The following is a 12,905-nucleotide window of genomic DNA, read 5'->3' on the forward strand; positions in this document are numbered from 1 at the left end:
TCCCACCAACAGTGCAGGAGGGTTCCCTTTTCTCCACAGCCCCTCCAGCACTTGTTATTTGTGGATTTATTAATGATAGCCATTCTGACTGGTGTGAGGTGGTATCTCATGGTAGTTTTGATTTGCATTTCTCTTATAATCAGCGATGTGGAGCATTTTTTCATGTGTTTGTTGGCCATCTGTATATCTTCTTTGGAGAAATGTGAAGACAATCTTATAAGGAACAATACCTCGAATTTTTTTGATAAAAGCCCTGATAATCAAACAAAGTTTCCAATTTTTTTTAGAAGTGCTGGAAACCCTCCAAAATGTTTTATGGATACTTCTATGTGGTAGGACAATATTCAGAGGTTTTGGGCACTGATATAAATTAAATATATTTGCAGCAACCCTATTTGTGTGTGTGCATGCAGGAAGTCTTAGAAAATTTTCACCAAATTTAGCAATTGCTTTGGAACAGTTTGGAATCCGCTGCTATAATATAGCATTCTTAAAAGGGTAACTTTTTAAAATTGTGTAATGATTTTAATTTTTTCCATTATACCTGGTTTACAATGTTCTGTCAATTTTGTACTGTACAACAAGGTGACCCAGTCACACATACATGTATGCATTCTTTTTTCTCACATTATCATGCTCCATCATAAGTGACTAGATATAATTCCCAGTGCTACACAGCGGGATCTCATTGCTAATCCATTCCAAAGGCAATAGTCTGCATCTACTAACCCCAAGTTCCCAATCCATCCCACTTTCTCCCCCTCTTCCTTGGCAACCACAAGTTTATTCTCCAACTCCACGATGTTCTTTTCTGTGGAAAGGTTCATTTGGGCCCTGTACTAGATTGCAGATATAAGTGATATAATGCGGTGTTTTTCTTTCTCTTTCTGATTTGCTTCACTCAGTATGAGAGTCTCTAGTTCCATCCATGTTGCTGCAAATGGCATTATTTTGTTCCTTTTTATGGCTGAGTAGTAGTCCATTGTGTGTTTCTCAACACCTCTTCTTAATCCATTCATCTGCCAATGGACATTTAGGTAGTTTCCATGTCTTGGCTATTGTGAATAGCGCTGCAATGAACAGACAGGCACATGTGTCTTTTTCAAGGAAAGTTTTGTCCAGATACATGCCCAAGAGTGGGATTGCTGGGTCATAGGGTAGTTCTATGTATAGTTTTCTGAGGTCCCTCCATACTGTTCTCCATAGAGGTTGAACCAACTCACATTCCCACCAGCAGTGCAGGAGGGTTCCCTTTTCTCCACACCCCATCCAGCATTTGCTATTTGTGGGCTTATTAATGATGGCCATTCTGGCTGATGTGAGGTGGAATCTCGTGGTAGTTTTGATTTGCATTTCTCTAAGAATCAGGGATGTGGAGCATTGTTTCATGTGCTTGTTGGCCATCTGTACATCCTCCTTGGAAAAATGTCTATTCAGGTCTTTTGCCCATTTTTCCACTGGGTCGTTGGCTTTTTTGCTCTTGAGTTGTCTAAGTTGTTTGTACATTCTAGGGATTAAGCCTTTGTCAGTTGCATCATTTGAAACTATTTTCTCCCATTCTGTAAGTTGTCTTTTTGTTTTCTTTTTGGTTTCCTTTGCTGTGCAAAGCTTGTCAGTTTGATTAGGTCCCATTGGTTTGCTTTTGCTTTTATTTCTGTTGCTTTGGGAGACTGAGCTGAGAAAACATTTGTAAGGTTGATGTCAGAGAATGTTTTGCCTATGTTCTCTTCTAGGAGTTTGATGGTGTCTTGTCGTATGTTAAAGTCTTCCAACCATTTTGAGTTTATTTTTGTGCATGGTGTGAGGGTGTGTTCTAGTTCAGCTGATTTCCTGAAAAGACTGTCTTTTTCCCATTTTATGTTCTTGCCTCTTTTGTCAAAGATTAATTGAGCATAGGTGTCTGGGTTTATTTCTGGGTTCTCTGTTCTGTTCCATTGGTCTGTATGTCTGTTTTGGTACCAGTACCAACTGTCCTGATTACCATAGCTTTGTAAAATTGCCTGAATCTGGGGAGAGTTATGCCTCCTGCTTGGTTTTTGCTCCTCCAGATTGCTTTGGCAATTTTGGGTCTTTTGTGGTTCCATATAAATTTTTGAATTGTTTGCTCTAGTTCTGTGAAAAATGTCATGAGTAATTTGATAGGGATTGCCTTGAATCTGTAGATTGCTTTGGGTAGTATGGCCATTTTTACAATATTAATTCTTCCAACCTGGGAGCATGGAGTATCTTTCCATTTCCTTACATCTTCTTTAATTTCCTTGATGAATGTTTTATAGTTCTCAACGTATAAGTCTTTCACCTCCTTGGTCAGGTGTATTCCCAGGTATTTGACTTTTTGGGGTGCAATTTAAAAAGGTATTGCATTTTTGTATTCCTTTTCTAATATTTCATTGTTAATATACAGAAACACAACTGATTTCTGAATGTTAATCTTATATCCTGCTACTTTGCTGAATTTGTTGATCAGTTCAAGCAGTTTTTGGGTTGAGTCCTTAGGGTTTTCTATACATAGTATCATGTCTTCTGCCTACAGTGACGGTTTTACCTCTTCTCTTCCTATTTGGATGCCTTTTATTTCTTTGGTTTGTCTGATTGCTATGGCTAGGACTTCCAGTACTGTGTTGAATAACAGCGGTGAAGGCGGACATCCCTGTCTTGTTCCAGATTTTATTGGGAAGGCTTTCAGCTTTTCTCCATTGAGTATTACATTTGCTGTGGGTTTGCCATAAATGGCTGTTATTATGTTAAGGTATGTTCCCTCTATACCCACTTTTCCAAAGAGTAATTTTAGTTACGCTGCTTTTTAATTCCTATAGTGGAAAATGATGCGTTTTCTGACCTACCAGTGAGGTAAAAGGCATACAGTGACTTACTCCCTCAAACATTAGTGACTTGCAATATTGGCTTTCTCTCCCCTAAGATCTATACAGCCTTCTCAATTGTCAGTATGGCTCCTAGGTTCTGACCAAGCTTCCACATCTAAAATTAACTCCAACGATCTGGTTGTCTTATGGTAATTTTTCTCAATTTCATGCCTTGCCTGGGAAAAGATCATTTTACTGATTTTTCTCTGCATAGATTATAGAAATCATTTTATTAATTCCTCCTACATAAGTGATAAATATCAGAAAATAAAATAATGCAGAGAGGAAAACATTTGCCATTTCTGATTTTGAATTATGTTTAATGCCTTCTGGGTACTTTTGGCCACAAGGTGGATCCATGAACTGAGCTAAACACTCTGACCTGGAACATGCTGCTTCAAGGCCTTTCTCTCACCATCTCTGCAACTGCCCTTTCTCTCTCTAATCCTCTGTCCTTTTAGGCTGATGTGAGTTGCCCTGCCCTCTGGTGCATGATTTTCAGAGCAAAGATTTCTAGATTCCCCCGTTTCTTGACTACTCTTCGTTATACCTATGTAATGCTGCCAGAATTTGTTTAAGAGATTTCTTAGTGTGATTTGCACAAAATATTATCTGTTTTCCCTGATCACTGGGGTGATTTATCTGCATGGATTTGAGAGAAGTTAAATGTGGTGGATGCCTTAAGAGAACTTTTGTACTTTTCAAAAGAATAAGAGAATAAAACCAAGTAAGACTACCCAGTTCCTAGGAGCTTCTATTCTGTCTGCAACAGTAATCATTGCATCTTCATGAGCCAAGAAGAAGAATTGCTTTTGTTTACCATAATCTCAGCTCCTGGCCCCAAAGGTCACATACTATCTGCAAAACTGAGCCATCTTATTGTTTAAAATGTAGGGCATATTCTAGGAAATATAGTGTCAAATCAATGATCTGTTTTCCAGAAACTCTGTCACAAAATAGAAATGATGTGAATTTTACTTCCTTAAAGAAAGACTACCATCTAATAAAAGCAAATAAAGTCACAAGCCCTTACAGAAGATACTCAATCCTATTTTGTTTTGGTATTTGATGTGTTGTTTGGAGAAAACTCCTGAGGACCTTCCTGGTATTGCTTTGCTCTCACAGAAAATCCATTAGGAACTGATGAGGTTTTGTCACTGATAGGCAGGCACAAAGGGCAACAATTTAATTTAAAATGTCATTGCCTAACATGTATCAGAAAATGACTCATTTTAAAGCTCTGGGCTTTGGAAAGGCTTATTCTAAAGAATTTGCTCATCATGTCTCTGATTTTTTTCAGTTTTAGAAAACAAACTACCTCTGCTATCCTAATAAAGTCCATGTTTATAAGTTTACATAGATAAGTCACTGATAATTGGTTCGTTAAACTGACTATACTCAGAACCTGTGGCAAGAAGACCCTGCTTATATGTTCTCAGACAAATCCAATTCATACCATGTTGAAAATCACTGAAGAATGATTAGCATAATTTCTTCACATTATTTCTTTCTTCCTTTACAGAGATAGAAAAAGAACAATCTTTGTTTTGGGGGTGGTTGGTAAGTTGAGTTTATTTAGATAGGTAGATAGATAAATATTTTTATTAAAAATTTCATCTTTTAAAGAAGTCACTATTTAATGGTAAAAGGATCCATTCAAGAAGAGGATATCACAATTGTCAATATATATGCCCTTGATATAGGAGCACCCAGATACCTACTATAAATACTAACAGACATAAAAGGAGAAATTGATGGGAATACAATCATAGTAGAAGACTTTAACACCCCACTCACATCAATGGACAGATCCTCTAGACAGAAAATCAATAAGGCAACAGAGATCCTAAAGGACACAATAGAAAAGTTAGACTTAATTGACATATTCAGGACATTACATCCAAAAAAATCAGAGTACACATTCTTCTCAAGTGCACACAGAACATTCTCAAGGATTGATCACATATTGGGGCACAAAGCTAACCTCAACAAATTTAAGAGTATAGAAATTATTTCAAGTATCTTCTCTGACCACAATGGCATGAAACTAGAAATCAACCACAGGAAAAGAAATGAGAAAAAAACTTACTACATGGAGACTAAGCAACATGCTACAGGAGTTCCCGTAGTGGTGGAGTGGAAATGAATCTGACTGGAAACCATGAGGTTGCAGGTTCTATCCTTGGCCTCACTCAGTGGGTTAGGGATCCAGCATTGCTGTGAGCTGTGGTGTGGGTTGAAGATGCAGCTTGGATCTGTCATTGCTGTGGCTCTGGCATAGGCTGGCAGCAACAGCTCTGGTTAGACCCCTAGTCTGGGAACCTCCATATGCCGCAAGTGCTGCCTTAAAAGGACAAAAGCCAAAAAAAAAAAAAAAATGCTACTGAAAAACCAATGGGTCAATGAGGAAATCAAGAATGAAATTAAAAAAATACCTCAAGACAAATGATAATGAAGACACAACCACTCAAAATCTATGGGATGCCGCAAAAGCAGTGCTCAGAGGGAAGTTCATAGCAATACAGGCTTTCCTCAAAAAAGAAGAAAAATCTCAAATCAACAACTTAATCCACCACCTAAATGAATTAGGAAAAGAAGAACAAACAAAACCTAAAGTCAGCAGAAGGAAGGAAATCATAAAAATCAGAGAGGAAATCAGTAAAATACAGATTAAAAAAAATAGAAAAAATCAAACCAAGAGCTGGTTTTTCGAAAAGGTAAACAAAATTGACAAACATCTGGCTAGACTCACCAAGAAGAGGATAGAAGAAAACCCTAATAGACAAAATAAGAAATGAAAAATGAGAAGTCACAATGGATAATACAGACATACAAAAAACCATGAGATAATACTATGAACAACTGTATGCCAACAAATTTGACAACCTGGAAGAAATGGACAACTTTCTAGAGACTTACAGCCTGCCAAAACTGAACCAAGAAGAAATACATCAACTGAACAGACGGATCACTAGAAATGAAATTGAATATGTCATAAGAACACTCCCTACAAATAAGAGTCCAGGACCAGATGGGTTCACAGGTGAATTCTACAAAACATAGAAAGAGGAACTTATACCCACCCTCCTTAAACTTTTTCAAAAGGTTGAAGAAGAAGGAACACTCCCAAAGACATTCTATGATGCCACCATCACCCTAATTCCAAACCAGACAAAGATACCACCAAAAAAGAAAACTATAGGCCAATAGCTTTGATGAACGTAGACACAAAAATTCTCAATAAAATTTTACCCAACCCAATCCAACAACATATAAAAAGTATCTTATACCACGACCAGAAGGGATTTATCCCAGGTTCACAGGATGGTTCAACATACGCAAATCAATGTCATGTACCACATTAACAAAAGAAAAGTCAAAAACCACATGATCTTCTCAATAGATGCAGAAAAAGTATTTGACAAAAACCAACATCCATTCATGATCAAAACTCTTACCAAAGTGATATAAAGGGAACATACCTTAACATAATAACAGCCATTTATGACAAACCCACAGCAAATGTAATACTCAATGGAGAAAAGCTGAAAGCCTTCCCAATAAAATCTGGAACAAGACAGGGATGTCCGCCTTCACCGCTGTTATTCAACACAGTACTGGAAGTCCTAGCCATAGCAATCAGACAAACCAAAGAAATAAAAGGCATCCAAATAGGAAGAGAAGAGGTAAAACCGTCACTGTAGGCAGAAGACATGATACTATGTATAGAAAACCCTAAGGACTCAACCCAAAAACTGCTTGAACTGATCAACAAATTCAGCAAAGTAGCAGGATATAAGATTAACATTCAGAAATCAGTTGTGTTTCTGTATATTAACAATGAAATATTAGAAAAGGAATACAAAAATGCAATACCTTTTTAAATTGCACCCCAAAAAGTCAAATACCTGGGAATACACCTGACCAAGGAGGTGAAAGACTTATACGTTGAGAACTATAAAACATTCATCAAGGAAATTAAAGAAGATGTAAGGAAATGGAAAGATACTCCATGCTCCCAGGTTGGAAGAATTAATATTGTAAAAATGGCCATACTACCCAAAGCAATCTACAGATTCAAGGCAATCCCTATCAAATTACTCATGACATTTTTCACAGAACTAGAGCAAACAATTCAAAAATTTATATGGAACCACAAAAGACCCAAAATTGCCAAAGCAATCTGGAGGAGCAAAAACCAAGCAGGAGGCATAACTCTCCCCAGATTCAGGCAATTTTACAAAGCTATGGTAATCAGGACAGTTGGTACTGGTACCAAAACAGACATACAGACCAATGGAACAGAACAGAGAACCCAGAAATAAACCCAGACACCTATGCTCAATTAATCTTTGACAAAAGAGGCAAGAACATAAAATGGGAAAAAGACAGTCTTTTCAGGAAATCAGCTGAACTAGAACACACCCTCACACCATGCACAAAAATAAACTCAAAATGGTTGGAAGACTTTAACATACGACAAGACACCATCAAACTCCTAGAAGAGAACATAGGCAAAACATTCTCTGACATCAACCTTACAAATGTTTTCTCAGCTCAGTCTCCCAAAGCAACAGAAATAAAAGCAAAAGCAAACCAATGGGACCTAATCAAACTGACAAGCTTTGCACAGCAAAGGAAACCAAAAAGAAAACAAAAAGACAACTTACAGAATGGGAGAAAATAGTTTCAAATGATGCAACTGACAAAGGCTTAATCCCTAGAATGTACAAACAACTTAGACAACTCAAGAGCAAAAAAGCCAACGACCCAGTGGAAAAATGGGCAAAAGACCTGAATAGACATTTTTCCAAGGAGGATGTACAGATGGCCAACAAGCACATGAAACAATGCTCCACATCCCTGATTCTTAGAGAAATGCAAATCAAAACTACCACGAGATTCCACCTCACATCAGCCAGAATGGCCATCATTAATAAGCCCACAAATAGCAAATGCTGGATGGGGTGTGGAGAAAAGGGAACCCTCCTGCACTGCTGGTGGGAATGTGAGTTGGTTCAACCTCTATGGAGAACAGTATGGAGGGACCTCAGAAAACTATACATAGAACTACCCTATGACCCAGCAATCCCACTCTTGGGCATGTATCTGGACAAAACTTTCCTTGAAAAAGACACATGTGCCTGTCTGTTCATTGCAGCGCTATTCACAATAGCCAAGACATGGAAACTACCTAAATGTCCATTGGCAGATGAATGGATTAAGAAGAGGTGTTGAGAAACACACAATGGACTACTACTCAGCCATAAAAAGGAACAAAATAATGCCATTTGCAGCAACATGGATGGAACTAGAGACTCTCATACTGAGTGAAGCAAATCAGAAAGAGAAAGAAAAACACCGCATTATATCACTTATATCTGCAATCTAGTACAGGGCCCAAATGAACCTTTCCACAGAAAAGAACATCGTGGAGTTGGAGAATAAACTTGTGGTTGCCAAGGAAGAGGGGGAGAAAGTGGGATGGATTGGGAACTTGGGGTTAGTAGATGCAGACTATTGCCTTTGGAATGGATTAGCAATGAGATCCCGCTGTGTAGCACTGGGAATTATATCTAGTCACTTATGATGGAGCATGATAATGTGAGAAAAAAGAATGCATACATGTATGTGTGACTGGGTCACCTTGTTGTACAGTACAAAATTGACAGAACACTGTAAACCAGATATAATGAAAAAAAAATCATTACACATATATATAAATATTTCGTCTTTGTACTTTGAACTTAAAAAGGGGATGCATTTCTAGAACATAATGACCGACCATCAATAAGCATCAATGACTTCAAGAAAATTATCACTTTTGTGCAATAATTCAGCCTTAGCTAAAATTTTTCTAAATTAGTCCATAATTGTTATGTTTGGTTTTGCCAGGAGGGAGAAGAAATCCAACTTGATATGCCAATATACTCTGGAAGTTTTGAGAAAAGCCAAACTGAACAAATGCTTTTAGTCATCTTCATTTAATTAGGAGAAATTCTTATATTTAATTTGTCAGATTGTCTTTTGATCCAGAAGCAAGTGGAAAATTTATTTGAATTATTCTTTTTATTTCTTTAATAGAGCAAGCTGGGTCTTTCTACATAATATCACTCATTAGAAATTGTCTAATCTATTCTAGTACCCATATCCTCCAAGGAAAATTCTGCCTGAAGTAGAAGTATTTCTTCTGACTTGTACTACTGCAAGGTTAATTTTATACATATACACACCTCTATTTCTTATGAACATTTTACAAAATCAAAATAATTTCCTATCTTAGGAGAATTATGCATATTTTATCAGAAAGCTGGCACTATCAGGAATTTGTCTCTGAAAAGAAAATCATGTTTGTTTTGGTTTGTTATTTAATATAGTTGGACAATGGGATATTTTGATTAACAAAATATTGTGGTTTGTGGAAAGTGACCATATCATTCATATACATATATACGAACCTACGTGTGTGTGTGTGTGTATTCTTATACTGTATATATATATATATATATATATAGTATAAGAATCTAAGTACAAGTTCTTGAGTTTAGGGTCCTGGAAAAGTAATTTTGGAGAAAGGAGATAATTTGGGTGGATAAACTCTGCTATTGACAATGTTATCTATATCTATATCTACTTATATCTATATCTCTATATCTGTATCTTAGCTCTGATTTTTCTTTTACTTTATCTTTTGCTTCTAGTTGGTCATGAATCTTTATCTATAATAATTAATCTTTCTTTCTTAATCATTCTATAATAATCTCTTTATACACCAATTCATCTATGTTGGGCTACCTACTTCTTCTGCTGATATTCTGTTGCAATCCCTTCTCCCTCTGAAGTATATTAAAACCCCTGACACTGCTTTTCAGATGAACAATATAACCATTCTTATCTGCACATGGGACTGAGATACCCTCATGACATCTCAGTGTTACCGGGCCAGGAGTTGAATGATCCCATGAGCATATACATAGCAATGATAATAACTTGATGAAAACAGGTTTTTGTTTTGTTTTTAAATAGAAATGGAGTGAATAAGTGTGACCTATGTGAACTGAACTCCAAGGTCAGACAGGATGCTACACGTCTCAGAGGAAGCAGCAGGAAGAGATGAAGCTCTAATCTTGGGTAAGTTAATGAACCCTCACTAGTTGCTGAGAGGGTAAGGTGAAATAACGCATGTAAACCACCCAAGAACCATGCCTGGTGCATAGAAAGCACTAGTAATGCTAAGTAATCAGTGTTATTCCTTTTTACGATGAGAGAAATTAGTCCAGATATGCATATATGTAGATTGCCTTTATTTCTCTTTGCTATATGCTCTAGACCCTCCGATACATAAGGTCCCTTTTTGGAATTTTTATGTAAATTGCAGTATCCAAACTTCTCATAATGTTGTTGACAGAGTTGGCTTCTTTAAGTCATGCCAAGCTTATGCATAACAAAACTTTACCTATTTCTGTAAAACATGATTAACTCTTTTATGCAAAATATATAAAAATGCAATTATTATGCAAGAATGAGTTGTTTATTTGCTGTAAACTACCAGTATCCATGATAACAATAGAAAAACATAATTAGTATTCATGAAACATTGTTTAAGAGGCTGAAAGTCTTTATGTCATTTGTGGATAATATTATTTAGTGTCAGTGTTGAGCAAAAGGTAAAAGAGACAAAGAGTTCTTAATCTCATATACAAAGAATTCTGTTGTTACTGCAATTATTTTTTGTGGGGTAATATTAACAACTTAATATAGATGTGGCAGGTTTGCACAATTTCCAATTAGGTACAAGAGAAGGGGACACTCCAGAATTTTATTATTCACACAGAATAGGGCAAAGTAATACAATTGTGGGGTCAATGTTGGAAATGAGGAGGCAGCTGCTAAAAAATGTTATTGAATGTCTCTGCTCTGAAGAAGAAAAGGTCATCTAAGCAAAAAACTACTTTGAGAAGCAATGCTCAGTTAAATAGAATGAGAACCACAACCACACCTGCCAAAAGTGAGACATAGATCTTCTTTTGTAATGAAGTCTTGAATTTGAAACTGTGTACAATGAAAATAAAGCCTGTCACATGTATTGTGTTAGAGTTTATAAAGCTTTGTATAACTGCATACTAATTATAGGTCAGAAAACTAAGCTTCCAAGAAAAGTGAAGGTGCCCTTGACAGAAGTCAAGCAACTTACTCAAATTACACCCAACTTACATTTAAGTGGGTTTCCCACTACTTTAAACTTGTTTTAGAATCTCTCACATTTCATAGTCAAAAGGGAATAGGGAAAATATAGGCAAAGGACTTGAACAGACATTTCTCCAAAGAAGATATACAAATGGCCAAAAAGCACATGAAAAGATGCTCAACATCACTAATGATTAGGGAAATGCAAATCAAAAACTACAATAAACATCACCTCCCAGCCATCAAGACGGCCACTTTAAAAAAAACATACATTGATGAAGACGTGAGGTAAATGGAAAACTTGTACACTGTTGTTGGGAGTGTAAAATTGGGTAGCTACTGTGGAAAATGGTTCTACAATTCTTTTAAAAAAACTAAAAGTAGAATTTCCATACGATAAAAACTTCCATAAACTCCAAAGAAGATAGCTGAGTCTTGAAGGCATATTTTTATGCCCAGGTTCACAGCAGCATTCCTCACCAGAGCTAAAGTGTGGAAGCAACCCACATGTATATTGACAGATAAATGGATAAATAAAATGCAGCAAATTTCAGCCATAAAAAGGAAGAAAATGCTGACATATGCCGTGGCATGGAGGAAACTTCTGGACATTATCCTAAGTGAAATAAGTCAGTCACAGAAAGACAAATATTGTATGAGTCTACTTACTTGAGGTACTCAGAGCAGTCAAAATTGCAGAGACAGAGAGTAGAATGGTGGTTGCCAGGGGCTGGGGGGAGGAGAGAAGAGGGAGTCAACACTTAATGGGAATAGAGTTTTAGTTTTACTAGATGAAAGAATTCTGGAGATGGATGGCAGTGGTGGTTGCACATTATGAATGTACTTAATAGCACTGAAGAGTTCAGACCAATCAAAAGAATTGCAGAGACTTTGGCCATCATATCCTTGAAGTGCTGCATCAGTGCCTGCAAACAGGATTCTCTACAATGGGATCTCACGAAGTGTGAAGAGAAGTCCTGAGATCCCTGAGCTTCTGGGAACCTTCCCTTCCCTTCACTTCCACTCCCCCTACCAGCAGGGGCACCTTGGACCCCAGAGTGGATGGCAAGATTTACAACCTGACAGCAGGCTCACTTTTCATTCAGGATCACTAACCACAAGTGGGTCTTTAGTGGTACCCAAGAATCAGATGACGTTTTCCTGATCTATTTATTCTTCTCCCATGAGTAACTATTTCATATCTTCTCCTCTCTTCTCAGTTCTCCAGCACTTCCATCCCCTTGGTGATCTATTTTGATGATGATCTATTTTCCTGTCTTCCCAGGGAAATGGAAGCAAGCCAGACAGCTTCCGCAGATTCCCACTGTCACAGCTCCCAGCCACCTGCATGTATACATAGAGGTCCTGCCTTCTCTCACGTTTCAATAGATTGATTTAAACAACTCAACTGATCTTGCTCAGAGCTGACCTGTGTAGAATCTCCCACCCCTACCAATCATGTCCCAATCATTTCTGAGTGTCTTGCAATCACCAGGTTTTTTGAGTTCCTTGGTCGGTCATCAGGTTCTTGCCTGGGTTTCTCCACATTCTGTCAATAGAATAACTCTGACATGGCTGCCAACAGCACAACACCTAAGAGTTTCTAATGAAAGTCTGTTTCCTTTTTTACTCACAGTGTCTTTGCTCTCCACAGGATCCAGATCTAAGTTTCTTGAGGTCACCTGAAACAATTCCTAGCACCAAAGCCAGGCACTGCTTTGATAACAACTTCTCCCCTCTGGTAAATAAAGTCAATCTTCTTTATGGGCCAGTTACTGCCTCCCTTATGGGTGAATTTTTCCAAGCTCCTCAACCCTCCCTACAAATACAATATTGTCTAACCGTGTTTTTCTT

This window comes from Sus scrofa, chromosome 15 (genome assembly GCF_054392235.1).
Source record: "Sus scrofa isolate SSC_HxYL_T2T_F1_AM1 chromosome 15, Sscrofa_HxYL_maternal_Yorkshire_Landrace_v2.0, whole genome shotgun sequence".
Taxonomy (NCBI): domain Eukaryota; kingdom Metazoa; phylum Chordata; class Mammalia; order Artiodactyla; family Suidae; genus Sus; species Sus scrofa.